Source organism: Misgurnus anguillicaudatus, chromosome 10 (assembly GCF_027580225.2).
Source record: "Misgurnus anguillicaudatus chromosome 10, ASM2758022v2, whole genome shotgun sequence".
NCBI lineage: Eukaryota > Metazoa > Chordata > Actinopteri > Cypriniformes > Cobitidae > Misgurnus > Misgurnus anguillicaudatus.
Genome location: NC_073346.2, coordinates 26,686,333 through 26,702,359, shown reverse-complemented (window position 1 = coordinate 26,702,359; position 16,027 = coordinate 26,686,333). Strand labels below are relative to the sequence as shown.

General features: G+C 37.9%; 1 long non-coding RNA gene across 6 annotated transcripts in view; it reads right to left on the bottom strand.

The window, feature by feature from the left end:
• Window positions 1–16,027, bottom strand: part of LOC141367274 (uncharacterized) — a 100,993-nt gene that overhangs the window by 72,999 nt on the left and 11,967 nt on the right. For all 6 annotated transcript variants that reach the window (XR_012371576.1, XR_012371577.1, XR_012371578.1 and 3 more), the window contains exon 3: window positions 7,256–7,350. This is a non-coding gene — a long non-coding RNA (uncharacterized lncRNA). The remainder of the gene's footprint in view (window positions 1–7,255; window positions 7,351–16,027) is intronic.

Here is a 16,027-nt window from a genome sequence, read left to right as displayed (position 1 = left end):
CAAAACATACGCCAGGGCTCCACTCGTACAATAGCTCACCCTCAGCCAAGCTTACTGCTAATGTGGCTGAGAAGCTAAACGAGCAAAACTTCACTGTGGAGGCGTTTTTACATCTCTGCGAATAAGCTACTCAGACGCCAAGTTTACAACAACAAGGTCTATGCTATTGACACATCATTAGCAAACCTTCTGTCGGAATAATGCACAGAAACTTGGCATTTATCCTATGCAAAGAATGGTTTTCGCAGCCATTTAGTCGTGTTATGCAAAATGGCCTTTGACCCTTAAAACTTGCAGGGGAAGTACAATCTGTAACTTAAGTTACTTACTGCATTGCCATTTTTAGAGGATTAAAGAGGTTTTATTGGTTTTTGAAACTCATATTGTATGCACTCCAGCATGTTAGCTGCATGACAGACCACTCTATTTTGACTTTACATTTATTTATATAAAATAAGGTAAAAATTAAAGATATAGTTTACCTGAATATGAAAATTATTTCATAATTTACATTGTAATATGTATATTAATTAGTTCCTTTCTTCAGTTACACACAAAAAAAAATATTTTAAAGGGATAGTTTCACCTTTAATTATTATTTACTTACACATAAGTTGTTCCAAACCTGTATAAATGACTTTGTTCTGCTGAACACAAATAACAGGGTTCCCACTAGAGGTCTTCTGGGGTCCAAAGAAATGTACCCGACCCAAAATGACCCGAATCACTTTATACCCGAACCCGACGTGCATAAATATTTTTTTATAGAAAGACCCGACCCGAGACAAACCCGAGAAAATTAGACCCGAGTCCGACCCGAATCAGTGTTTTTTGAACCCAACTGGACCCGAATGTAAAACGTCACCGACGTGTGTGCAGTCTGCAGCCCTGCACGCAGCAGTTAGACAGAAAGAAACCCCGCTGGTCTCGCAACAAATTTGGACCTCTGGTTTTCGGATCTAAGTGGACACATGAAGACCTCTAATTCCCACACCTTTCAAGGACTTTCCAGGTCCAATTCCCTTAAAATCAAGGACTAAATGTGGTGACACATTTCAAGTAAGAGCAAGGTTACATTGTGTTACCTTTAAAGATACATTGCTACAGTGCCCTTTCGAGGGAACTCACGCTGCGTCACTGCGGTGACACTTTGGGGACGACTCCAGGGGTAAGTGCGTCTGAATGTGTATTTCAAATTCAACCAATGGTGAGGCTTAACGACAAACACAGGGTGATGCGGGAGCCAGGAAGTATATCGCTATCTGAAATATTGCCAAATATTGACAGTAAGACAAGGGAGACGCAGCGCCTCGTTCCCTTCTCAGGGAACAACAGTTACATACATAACCCGAGACTTTTTCATTTGTCAAGTACAACTATGCAAAAAATCATTTTGGTATGAATCAACATTCGCTTACAGAAAATATAAGCATTTAAAGCGTTAAAAAGTCTAGAATTTTTTATATTGCCCTACACTAGGGAACAATATGGATTTTTTCCAGAAAACTTCTTGCAAAAAATAGATTCAAGCACTTTCAATTACCTGTATCTATGTATGTATATTTTCAAAACTTCCCATGAATTGTTTTCCTCAGATTCACAAACTTTCAAGGATTTCAAGGACCCGTGGGCACCCTGAAATAAAGATATTTAGAAAATTTTAATAACCAAATAGATCTAGGGCACCATTCACTTCCATAGTATTATTTTTCCTACTATGGAAGTCAGTAGTTCCCCAGATCCATTTAGTGGCTTTTTATTCATATGTACTCTGGATTGAAACGATACATTTGCGAACTTGTTACATCAAGTTCAAAAATGGCAGCACATCAGTAACATTGAATCTCATTGGTTCTAAAGTCTTGTGACGAGTTGTCATATGCGTGTTTTTCCCTATTTATTACAGTAACTAGACATCACTCACTAAATTACACCGGCTGGATGATGACGTGATGTGACAAAAATATTTCAAAAATGAACTACTGCATCCTGGATACTAATTGCACCAGCTCATACAGTAACTAGTCACCAACAAACATCCAAATGCATCACGTACTACCATCACCTAGAGAGAAATATTGCCACATTTTGAGGAAGTCTAATTCTCCCAGTGCAGGGCTTTGGCTGCTAGCCAGGTAACAGACTAATTGTGTTTGCCCCCTACACAGCGACAGCCAAGAAAAAGTGCTCCCTAACCCTATTACAATATTGACTGACTGTATACAAAAACACAATTAAATGAATTGTATATACAAACAAACAAACCCCACTCTCTCAACAGAGGGATCTCCACTCAGAATTAGGATCACAGCTGCAGAGCTTCAATAAGGAAGAACTGTGTGCTGTGCCGCATTACATCTACAGATCTCCAGTAAACAGAACAGTACGAGGTCGTTGCAAAGTCACAAATTCAATGCTTCCAACTCACTCCTAAAAATTAAAGGCTCTTTAATCCATTTTTAAATGACTTATTTTGAGCAAAGAACCATTTGTCATTGCATACGTTTTGAAAAATTAGGAAGCAATTTGGGTCTTTGTAGTGTTTCCATTGATTAACAATTTTTAAATGTTATGGTCTAACAAACTATTTTATGGCAAAGCAAAGATCATTAATCTTACAAGCTCTACACTGAACAAACAACCTGACAAACACACCTTTATTTCCAATTACATATATTAAGTATTATCAAAAAGATTATCAAAATCTAAATCTACTCACGATCAAATTCTTGGTTGCACTACTATTGCTTAAACCCATTCAATGTATATTACCTATAGCAGAAGTCTTTAAATTAATGGTTTCTTTGGCTAACATTATTTTCCTTATAGATGTAAATGAAAGACAAACATTATTATTACCCTGATAACATCCACTGATGAACTGTGCACAGTAAAAAGTGTCTTTTGCTAGTTTCACCCAGCGCAATTATCATTTTCACCTTTAGCGCCACGTTGTTTAAATAGCAAATGCATTGCCGCCCAATTTTGCACCCATGGGCGTTCTGGTCTGAAAACGAGGTGTGTTCAGGCGCATTGTTGGCAACTAAGACTTCGTTAACACTTTGAACATTTTTGCTCAGATCTGATTTTTTGTTCACATTATATGGCTAAAATCAGACAGCTGTGTGAACTGTTCGTGTCCTGAACTGCATCGCATGCGCAAAAGAACAATTCTACGTCATGCGCAGCGCGCGTAATTATGGAAATGAACGTGCAGACTACTGAGCAGGTGTTGTGGACTACATACAGAGCTGCGCAGACCAGCCAGTCGATGCGTTTTATCTCAGTTCCGTGGGAGCGAACGAAACGAGCCATGGCAGTCTGCTAACGAGTCACGTGCAGGTCCGTCATCTGGACAACGCTTCAGGAAAGTCAAACACATTTATTTGCGTGTTAGGGGCTTTCATGTATAAGGCGATGTGCAACAGAAGCTTAATATTTAATGTCTTGAATGTTTTGTTTTGAACGTTGGTGCATATTTCTGCAATTGTGACGCACATCAATCTAGAATGACGTAAAAGTCGCATGAATTCCAAAATGACTGTTCAGACTGAGGTCACATTGCAAAACATCCGACCTGTATCTGATTTAGAACCACATATGGAAGTGTCTCAAATCAGAATCGAAAAGATCAGATTCCATGTGGTTTGTGCTGTTCACACGGTCATACAAAGAGACAGACATGGGTCACATATCAGCAGAAAATCGGATTTTAATGTCAGTGTGAACGTAGTCTAAATATACTACGCCATTGACCAACTAAAACCTGGTCTAAAGTCTATGGCGCAACAGTGTTTTTGTTATTTAATGAGCGCATTAGAAATATGAGCCTATAAACGGGATGACAAAGTGGGTTTGCTTATCACGCACATGGATGCGCGGCAGCACAAAAAAGCTTTCAAATATGAAAAATTTAAAGCATTCAAACGTAAAAGATTTTTAATTGAGTTTCTTGGACATAAATGAGGACCGATTATGAGACGTTAGAAGGCGTAAAGAGCTGCTTTACCTGTAGCCTGATAAGTAAATAAATGCTTTGCTTTAAACAAATCCATCTGTTTTAAAATGTTTTTTAAATGCTCCCCCACGGATTTATTGTATATGATGACTTTGTACCTGTGGATATGGTGAAATGAGAATCTTAAGTAATGCTTTTTAAAAAAAAAAAAAACATGGCGCTGTCCGAGTGCTGAAACAGCTCTCTGCACGTTTTTAAATTCTTTATCTCTTGTTTGTTACAAATAAAGTATTTTACAAACCTTTTCTTGCATATTTGCAAATTATTTTATGATATTACAATGATTATGTAGGATATCAATACATTTACAGCAATTAAAAGCCTGCTATTTTTACTTCCATGACTGAAAGCAAAGAACTTTTAAATGTTTTAATCCAAAAAATAATAATTTCAATACAAATAAATTTTTTAACATTATTCTTAAACTGGTGGTCTTCTTCATCCGCTTAGTTTTTCAGTTTACAAATTCCGCTTTCTAAATAGGGATTATGAATGGCGTCAGCGCAACTGGCTTTTAAAGGGGATGAGAGCTGAGACTCTCATTGGTTTATTGCACATTACGCCCGAGACACACCCATTACTCATTACGAAAATAGGAACAACCCTTTAAGGCTGTGTGCTGGGCGCATAAACTATTTTTCCCGTCCTTAAATTAGCAAAAGTGGGTTTGGACATGCCCGTTTAGACCGTGCGCTTAAACAATGCGCTTAGATCGTTAAAATAGGGCCAAAGACTCAAAATCACTTTTATTAAAATAGTATATGATGACAATAAAATTCAAAGAGATGGTTTTCCTCCCTGTTTAAAAATATACAGATACACAGCATGCGAGCTAACAGTGTTGTACATTTCTACCAGATCTTTTGTGGCAAAGAAAGAGGGACATATCAGACCATACTGATATAAATGGAATATTGTCTCATCCCTTATCACGCTGAAAAATACTGATATATTACCAAAACTTGATATACTGCCCAGCCCTAAGAATACAGTACATTACTTTGGTACCACAAGAAAAACAGCAACTGAAGATATTACAGTGGTGTAAAATGAGCTGATCCCTGTAATGTTTTAAGAGTTAGGAGATCCAGTAATGCTTGGGGGCAAATTACAAGCAGCAAATTAGTGCAATTAATCAGGGGTGATTTTCTGCAACTCACAGTGGGGTTGTTGCTCTGAGGTGGTATGTTGTGGGTTTAAGGGGTGTGAATTTAGGTATGCATGCAAGATGAGGTTCATCGGACCTTTCAATGGATGACATTTTTCTTTGGAAAGCCTTCTCAGTGCACCAGTATGCAGTATTGTGGGTTGGGGTGTTTTGGGGGTGCAGTGTGTGCACGTGCACACACTCACAGGATGGTGATGGACAAATCATCAAACACACTGAACACATGTCAATCTATGCCTTCATCCCAACAGCTCAACGTTGGTCTGGTTTAAAATTTCAATAAAAAAATTATAATTTGCATAAACACGCCATCTAAAATTAAAAATCACACCTCTGTTGAAGTTGTGTCGATGTGTCAAGATTTGATTTATTGAAGCATTCCAAATCATTCAACCATTTGTTTGCTTTATTTCTAACTTTAATTTGTGCCTTCCTCACTCTTAATTTATAACCAAGCACAGCTGTCCCTAAAAAGCAAAAAAATCTCTTTTCATTGGTTATTTATTTATAATATGACATTGATAGACACAAAAACTAATGAGTAGGTTAACTCTTCATATTTTTCCTAGATATCATGTTGATACCTTTCCTATGATACTGACTTTCTCTCCAGATCAAACGCACACTTGTTCATTTTCCTCCTCTCACGCACACTATAGACGAGAGGAGGCAGATCTTTATGCTCAGGAGAGACACTCGGAGAACGAAAGAGCTGATAAAGAGGAAGCGCTATGTCAGCAGTCTGAGGTAGCTGGGTGCTGTGAGATAGCTCATCAATAGACTCTGCTCTGAATACTTAAACAGCCTCGAAGCTTAAAAAGCATACCGTCTAACTTTTCAGCACATCCACTATTAAAATATTTAGTGTCCTTACTGTATAATCAAGTGAACTGACTGAACAATCATATAAACTCATCTTTACCTATAAAGGTACTACAAATTCAACTACAAATTAAAGGTCCCATTTTTCCTGAGTTTTTGAAGCCAAGATTGTGTTTATGGTACGCAATATGTGCTTATGTTTCGCCTGTAAAAAAACGCAGTATTTTTCACACAATTTACGTCACACAGTTTATCTCTATCCAGCTGTTTTCCCTGTCCTAAAAACGGGCTAATATCATCCTTGTTCTATGAAGTCCATCCTTTATAATTTTGCAGGTATTGTTTATGGTCTAACAGCAACATTTCACACTAAATAAAGTTTAAAAAATTGGATCAGAAAAATGGGACCTTTAAAGGTGACATAGAATGGTTGAATGGAGTATTTATCCTTGTTCTGTGATGTGACATGTAGACAAAAAAATTTTGTTTGGGTCTGTAATGCCTTAGAAGCTTCCTAAAAACCTCTCTTAGATAGCTCTATTAGGGTGGGGGATTTCAAACAAGTGATTTTGCACCTATTTGGCTCCCCCTACTGGCTTAACTTGCAATCTCATTACTGATTGGCTGACTTTGCTGCCACTCAAAAAATGTAGCCAATTATTTTAAAGTGGATGGCCAGTTAGATGCGTGTGATGTCATAAGCATTAGTTTTTCAGATTGGGCTGTTTTCTGGCTGACATTTCTAAAAGAGGAATTTCTATGAGACTGAGATGTTTAGCATGTTTAGCACTTTTTGTATGTTTGTGAATGTGGGTAGACTACCATTATTCAACAAAGACAAGGTAAAAATGTTTTTTCATTCTCTGTCCCCTTTAAATAACTCAACTGCAAATAAAATTTTATATAAACTAAAAATGTAGTGGGTCAGTATTTGATATCAATTATTTGTGATGTTTACTTGCTTAAAAGATTTACAAAAATGAAAGACAAACTACTTCTGCATTACAGTAGCAACTTTTATAAGACAGTCAGACAATAAAAATCTGCCAAGTCCTTGACCATGATGTTGTTACATAAGATGCAAGGATAGACTGATAGCAGGTATAATACAGGTAGTATAATACTCAATTTAAATTATACCATTAACAAATAACTTTAGGGATTTATGTTAACATAACATGATAGCTGAAATGTTAAGTGTTCCTGCAGTTGAATACAAATGTTAAGACATCTAAAGATAAACTTACCCAGGTTTTCACCCCTATAGCATGCTGTCCAGAACTCGGCTGTTATCACAGTCTGCATGATCCTTCAGATTGAAATAGATTTCCGGTTTCCCAATCTGTTGAGACACAGAGCATATGGAGTTATAATTGAAGGCAAGATGGATGTCAGAGTAAGTTACCAACACCAACTCTCCGGTTGTTGTGGGTGTCTCAAATGCAGAGCAAACTCCCATTTTATTCCCTATTTTCGTATTATTATTTTCCTTTAAATGTTGACCTTATATGACAGTTTTCATGATCTGAACAATGATTCACATAGCCCCTACTGGTAGACATTGTAAATACATCAATAGCTACAAAATCAACTTTCACCATGGACAGCGATTAAAAGGTACCCATGTATTCTTATACAATATATGAAGAGATTGTTTCCAAAATGCGATAAACAGCATTTTTTTTTTAAAAATGAGTTACTGCCAAAATCAGTATTATATCAGGTCAATAGTTAAAAGTAAAATCTTAATTTTACGCAAAATCCAATATCCGCCGTGTTATTCTGTCATCTTTTCTCCCTTTTTTCCCAAAATGCGATAAACGCCACTCCTCCTTTTTTACAGAACGCAATAAATCCATTCCTGAAATTACAGCCCACCAGTCACGCAATGTAAACAAACAATGGCGGCCCGCTGAGTACACAGAGCCCTAGTTTTCCTCATCTACTTTGTACTTCGTGATCAACAAACAAAACAATTATACTTTAATTGCATTGATAAACCTGTGATGGGAAAGAAACGTAAGCCATCAACATCTAATAATTTCCGCGAGAGGCACTCGGGTGCTTGTTCTCCCGACAGCATCAAGCTTCTCATGCTAACACATTGACCCCAGAGGATCTTATGAAAAACTTTACATTATTTTACTCAAAGTCAACGAAAATCGAGCAGGACCAAAACATTTTACAGCTGATCGCTGTGAAAAATGTAAAGAGATGACGTCAAGTATAACCGCAGCAATGTGTTCTTAATATGACAAAGTAAGTGTTTTGGTTAATTACATTAATTTTTATTTTTTAATCATTGTATACCACTAGTCAACTAAATAAATATAAGATGGTAAAGATGAATGCACATTTATACATTGATTTAATAGATTTATAGCATTTTGAAATAAAAAACTGTCATGGATTTATTGCATTTTGTGGAAATAAGAATTGTTTTTTATAATAAATCTTTGAAAATCAAGTTATGGATTTGAATTTTTTATGTTTTTATAACCTAAAGATGCTATGTGAAAGTTTGAAAACAGAAAATAGTGGTTTTCATCTTGTCACTTTCTTGGTATAGAAAACACGTTTTTACCGAAATTTGTCAAAATGGATTTATTGCGTTTTGGAACCAAACTCTTCATATAATCTTATGAACATTGTACATGTTAGTTGGAAAAATTATGAAAATGTATTATGTTTTATGAAATATATTTATACATTTTATAAAAGCATTTACTACAAAACTTTTCCCACAATAACACTTTCTGCTTAAAAAAACAAACATACATAAATATATAAATATAACAATGATAATAATGATAAATAATAATCCAAAATAGGCTAAAGAATTTAGGATAATGTGCGCATTTACATAATATCGTTAGAAAAAAAATAATATGCTAATTTTGATTGTATTTTTATTTTATAAGTTAGGTTATAGGTTTTTGTGGTTTAGACGAATTATAAGCTAAACAGGTGTATGCTATGCGGGAGTGTTTTGTTAAGAAAACCTAATGCACATTTACAGTAAATTCCCTCCATCCTTGCATCATACACTCAATGATTATTCAGTATTAAGTTATTGTAAATAAAGACTACACTGCTCGGTTTTTTCAACCCATAATTGGGTAAAATATGGACAAACCCATCTTTTGAGTTATAAATAACCCTATGTTGGGTTTGTCACAACTACAAGGTAAAACAATTTTTTTTATAAAAATTTAGACCGTATATACATTTAATATTAATGATGATGTCATATACATTTGAGACTTCTTTTACTTTATCTTCATAGTGGGTGTATGAATTTAAAATCAAGTATATGTTTTACGTTATTTTTAATGTTTTAATATTTTAATGATTAAAATAAATGCACCTGATACTTATTAACAAAAAAGAAACTTTATATAGACCGTTTCATCTGGCGCACGCCGCACGTGCAATGACGCGATAAGTGTCTGGTCCGAACTTTACTTCCGGTTTCTGTTTGTTTAATGGTCTGACTAGTTGCTGAAACTGAACTCTTAAACAAATACCTTGTCGAAAAATATATAACAAATGTTTTGGGTTCCTATGTAATCTACACGTTGTTTATTTCGCTTGTTATATAAATAAACTACTTTAAAAGGACTTTGTTGTTATTTATTCTTCGCAGAGTTTACCAGAAGTTACGCGATGACCACGAAAGCCGCGTGTTTATGTTGTTACTGCTGAAACCGTCTATAGAGAGCGAGGATTTGCTATTTCATTTGCTTTGAGTTCTCCATCCTCACTTGACATCCCTGCATCCTTCATCCTAAGGGGGTGGAGCTAAGAAGCAAGGAAGTGAGTAAAGGAAAAGAGGATGCGCAAATAAGAAATGTGAAGCACCCCAGGTAGTACAGACTTCGGTCATGTCTGATTAAATGTGAGGTTGAAGGTCAAAAGGAGGGTAAGAATAGTGTCATGAAGACAGAAGGCACGCGCTCATGCACAAACACACATACAGTCTAGCCACATCAATCTTCAGGGTGGAGCTAAATCAAATCCAATGGCTTTCCTTTGACCCTTTCAAAGCTTTTTCATTTTCATTGCCATAGAGACGAAATCATATCGACCAACTGGGAGAGTTCAAACCAACTAAGTGAAAACCGCATGTGTGTGCATGCACATCATGTGTGGCGCCTTTGTTTGTGTGTGTCAGTATCTCGCTGATTTTATCTTCCTTCAGTTTCATTCTCTCCCCATTCTCTGTCCCGAAGGTATATCAGCGAGAAGACTGCAGAGTAAATTGTCCCAAATTGAGTTCCCTCTCCTCGCCACAGACAGGCCACATCTCTGCCGTTTAGAGGCGCAGGGAGAAAAAAAAGGGAAAAACAATCTCGACACACTCAGGCTCTTAACAATTTTCTCTAATTTCTCTTCCCCCCTACCCCACCACAGCGTTTCTTCTAACTGATTCTCCATTGCTTGTCCGTCTCTATCCATTCCATTCCCTCGTATTTCTTTCATGCCGCGTCCTTTGTCTTCTGCGCTATCTATCTTCCACCTCCCCCACTCGTTCTCCTTCAGTATGTGTTTTCTCGCTCGCTCGCTCTCCTCTCTGACACACTACCCATCACAGTGGACCCCCAGGCGGTAGAGTCCCGCTCTGACAATAATCACATAGTAAGTTTATAATGCTGCCAGGGCCGAGCCTAGCGCAGTGCATACTGTTCCCTGGGCTCTCCCACACCCCATTACACTCAGTGGGGGCCGAGTTCAGGCTGGCCGGGATCTGTACTGATGTATGGAGGCAGGGGACAGATCTGCCCCATGCTGCGTGGATGGGGTCCATGTCTGGTCACATGTGGCCGCAATACTAACACCAGTGGACTGAACCGAGGCTGTATCCATTCAACCTTGTACTAATGCTAATGCTGTTTGTAGAAAACAAAAAAAGAAAAAGGTGTCATACATGTGTTATTTTGTTGAAATGTAATGTTATTTTAAACAAAGTGAGTATATACAGTTTCAAGTATAATACTTTCAAATTGTATATACTTTATAAAATGCTGGGTTATTTTCAACCCAGCGTTGGGGTCAAAATAACCCAGCATATTAAGAGTGTACTAGCAAGACCATACAACCACTTTAATTTGACAATGAAGATGAGTGTAGTGTAAGCTCACAGTCGATAAACCCTACTGTGAGTTATTCTAATAGCAGAGGCTTCTTTTCACTGTGTTTCTGCTTAAATGTCAACTTCAATAACATGCCTGTCATCTTCAGAGTATATTATACTATTTTAGCATGACTGACTCGATGACTGACTAAACTACCTCAAAAATGACTGTAAAAGTATGACCCAATGGCGACAGTAACTCATAGAAATGCCTGTAAAGGTATTTCACAGATGCCTGAATAAAACTACACACAGACTAATGCAACAACACTTTAGGTACAAGTTGAGACTACAGCAGACTCAGAGAAGACTTGTACTTGAAATCTTTTTGGGTAAAAAAAAAAACTTTAATGATGCCATAATTGTACTATATTGAATATTGAATTTAAAGGTGCAATGTGGGACTTTTAGAAGGATCTCTTAAAAGAAATGTAATGTAATATACATAACTATATTATCATGGTTTTGTTACCTTACATCAGGGATCTTTAACTTAACTTCAAGGGCCAGATTTTAAAATTGTTAATATGATGCTATATACACTTACCTAAAGGATTATTAGGAACACCATACTAATACTGTGTTTGACCCCCTTTCGCCTTCAGAACTGCCTTAATTCTATGTGGCATTGATTCAACAAGGTGCTGAACGCTTTCTTTAGAAATGTTGGCCCATATTGATAGGCTTTGTGGGATGCACATCCAGGGGATGAAGCTCCCATTTCACCACATCCCAAAGATGCTCTATTGGGTTGAGATCTGGTGACTGTGGGGGCCATTTTAGTACAGTGAACTCATTGTCATGTTCAAGAAACCAAGTTGAAATGATTCAAGCTTTGTGACATGGTGCAGTATCCTGCTGGAAGTACCCATCAGAGGATGGGTACATGGTGGTCATAAAGGGATGGACATGGTCAGAAACAATGCTCAGGTAGGCCGTGGCATTTAAACAATGTCCAATTGGCACTAAGGGGCCTAAAGTGTGCCAAGAAAACGTCCCTCACACCATTAAACCACCACCACTAGCCTGCACAGTGGTAACAAGGCATGATAGATCCATGTTCTCATTCTGTTTACGCCAAATTCTGACTCTACCATCTGAATGTCTCAACAGAAATCGAGACTCATCAGACCAGGCAACATTTTTCCAGTCTTCAACTTTCCGATTTTGGTGAGCTTGTGCAAATTGTAGCCTTTTTTTCCTATTTGTAGTGGAGATGAGTGGTACCCGGTGGGGTCTTCTGCTGTTGTAGCCCATCCGCCTCAAGGTTGTGCATGTTGTGGCTTCACAAATGCTTTGCTGCATACCTCGGTTGTAATGAGTGGTTATTTCAGTCAAATTTGCTCTTCTAGCTTGAATCAGTCGGCCCATTCTCCTCTGACCTCTAGCATCAACAAGGCATTTTCGCCCACACGACTGCCTCATACTGGCTGTTTTTCCCTTTTCACACCATTCTTTGTAAACCCTAGAAATGGTTGTGCGTGAAACTTCCAGTAACTGAGCAGATTGTGAAATACTCAGACCGGCCCCTCTGGCACCAACAACCATGCCATGATCATATTTGCTTAAATCACCTTTCTTTCCCATTCTACATTCAGTTTGGAGTTTAGGAGATTGTCTTGACCAGGACCCACTCCTAAATGTATTGAAGCAACTGCCATGTGATTGGTTGATTAGATAATTGTATTAATGAGAAATTAAACAGGTGTTCCTAATAATGTATATATTAAATAAGAAAACACTTTAAGGTATAACATAAAATAGCAGTTGTTTGGCACAAATTCTTCACCATAATTTCTTCCATTATATCAAATGTCAATATGCATCAGGATATGAAAGCCACAAGCACAAACCAATAGATACACTCTCAGATAAAAGTTCAAAAATTATCCAAAGCTATCACTGGGGCAAGACCCTTTAAAAATGTCCTAATTTAGGTACAGATATGTAAACATTTGGAACCAGTATGTACCTTTGAGGTACTAATTATGAACTCTTTAGGTGCAAAGATGTGCTTTATAAAAGGGCATTGCCCCCGTGACCCCAGCTTTTTTTTACATTTTTTCTAGCCAATAAGATTTAAGACCTCTCATATTTAATGAGTTCAGTTTGAGAAAGTAATCTGAGTCATGGTCAGCAATTAAATATGGGAGAGAACTGTCACTATCAATTACACACCTTGAGTCTCTACATCTCGACTAGGATCATGCCTCAGAAGGCCATCAAAACGCTGATCATCTCTATCAGCCCCTGCGCGACACACAGCCTAATCACATCTGGATTTAACATGATAATCACATTTCACGAGCGTATCAGTGTAACACAATTCAAACGCACCCACAACATTAATAACAGAAGTGTTTAGATGATATGCATGAATATTACAGAAATAATACAAAGGAATCGAACTTTGACCGATGCAACAAATTTATATGAACACTAGAATTTCTACCTATTTCCTGTTTTATTTCTATACAGTGTATTAATAAAGCTCATAAGTGCTGCTAGAGTTCTGCCCGTCTCTCTACAGAATGAACAAACGTTCATTTAGGGAGTTGGCAAAGAAAATTCAATTTATTACTAAGATCACATTTTTTAAGCTGTTCTTCTGCTTCTGGGAAATGTTGCATAAGCTGCGATGAACACCACGTAAAATCTACCGGAAAAGAAAAAAATCAATAACAGCTTTGCAGATGATGACACGTTTCTCTTTACAAAAATGCTGTTTTGATTTCACACCTAAGCCAATAATAGTTCCTAAATGCAATATTCTGAAACGCCGGCAGTTAATTGACAACTACATAAAGGAAGTCAGGTTGCGTTAATGCTCGAGGTATCCCGTAGCTCAAAGACCAACGGGGATCAGGTTGTGATGAATAATTCTAACCCGACACAGCTGAAGTGTGTGCGAGTGTGAGCGCTTCATACCACACAGGTATTTTACTCTCCTGACATGTCTATCACCTGCTGCCAGGGGCTGCTCATGCTGTCAGATCTAAAAGATGACAGGAGAGAAGAACCGAAAAACAACTAAATAAACAGAGACATCAAAACGAGAGGGAGAACCGTACGAGCCGGGCCCTGACTTGCGCGTGTCCGTCCGCGCAGAGCTCTTGCTGTGTACGTTGTATGTCAGTTGCCCACACAGAAACCATAATCGTAAACTATGTGGAACACATGTCCCCTCGGGGGTGTGCAGACACATACTGTGATGGCATGGCCCTGTGCGGAAACAAATACACATACTGTAAACACACACACACACACACATGGGATCTAATGCCACTTTTGCTTCTGCTGTGGACCTGCAAACTGGAGGTGATGATGTGGTTTGTAAAAGGAGGGTGCGTGTGTGAGGAGAAAGCAGAGAGAAAATAAAAGTGATAGGTTTGCTAAAAAGGTTGCAGGGTTTTAGAGGTGGGCAAAGGTTGAGGCTTAGGAGGGCACATATGAGCGGGGTGGGCAGCAGGGGGAGTGTGAAGGTAATGGAGACTGGGGTAAAGGAGTTTGGGGTAGGAAGGGTCTTTGACAGATGAAGAGGATGAGTGGGAGGTAGAGAATATCTTGGTTGTAAGAGAATATTTAAGATGAAAGGATGAGAGAAGGTAAGTGAGAAGGCCATTCTGTCTTAGGTCCTCGCCATCACATTTTAGTTTGTTTTCTTCTCTCATATTAAATATTTGTATGGTTTAAAAGAGGGTAAACTGAAAGAAGAGGCTGAACGTCTGTTATAGACGGCACACTTTACGGAAACACTTCAGTAGATTCAAAGTCGTCCTCTGATTGGTTGAATTCTACAAGATTTCCGGGAGATGTGCATTTTGTGTTCTTTAACAACACAAAGCCATCTGATCAAAAAAGAAAGTCGTGTTTATAACAGGATCGACTAAATTTTAATTTTTTTAAATATGCGAGGTTTGCAGCATAAATTCATAAACGCTGTTGAAAAGTTTTTGAGACGTTGGTAAATGCACACCGGACTGTGGGGACAAATCCCGGTCCACCTGCACAACAAAACAAAAGTAGAACAATGGACGGCCCTTGTCATCAGTTCAACACAATAGTTAATACAGTTATTCCATTTAAAGGGACAATCCATTGAATCTGATTAGACTGCAATGATATTACGCAGCAGCCGAAAATAGTCCCCTTATGCTACGTACACAAAAAAAGCGGGGCAGCGCGTTACTCGCTCTAGATTACTCACGGGATTTAACTTTGCGTCATGTGAATTTTTCGCTCGAATATTGAATATTTTCAACTTGGACGAAGACGCGTTTGAGGTGAATAGCGGCAAACGCGCTGCCCATATTGCGTCATTCGCATCGCCCCACGCAAAGACGTGTCTGATCACGTCTTTGCATTGACTTTGTATGTAATCTACTAAATCATTGCAAATCATTGAACCCACAGTTAGTGTCTTTCAATAGCAGGGGACTATTTTCGGGCACTACGTAATATCATTGCGCCTCCTGCAGCCATGTTACAGCAGAAAGTCCTTGCTTATTATGCCATGAATGAGAGTATAGTTCCTTGCCATATCTCCCCAGAAAATCACAGCTTTTAATTTTCCGTCGGTCTTAGTACACGATGTAAAACAGACGAGTCAAGTTTTAAATTGGAAAAATATCCAAACTCTTTGGTTATTTTTGAGCATGATGCTAATGGTCTAATCGAATTCAATGGATTATGCTAAGCTATGCTAAAAGTGGTAGTGCCAGATCAGGAGATCGGCTGAATGGATTCCAAAATGGTAAAAATCAAATGTTTAACTCTAGGGGAGCTGGAAAATGAGCATATTTTCAAAAAAAGTGGAGTGTCCCTTTAATGGTAAAGATTATGACAGCAAAACAAATAATGATGATTGGAAAAAAAGTGTCACTAT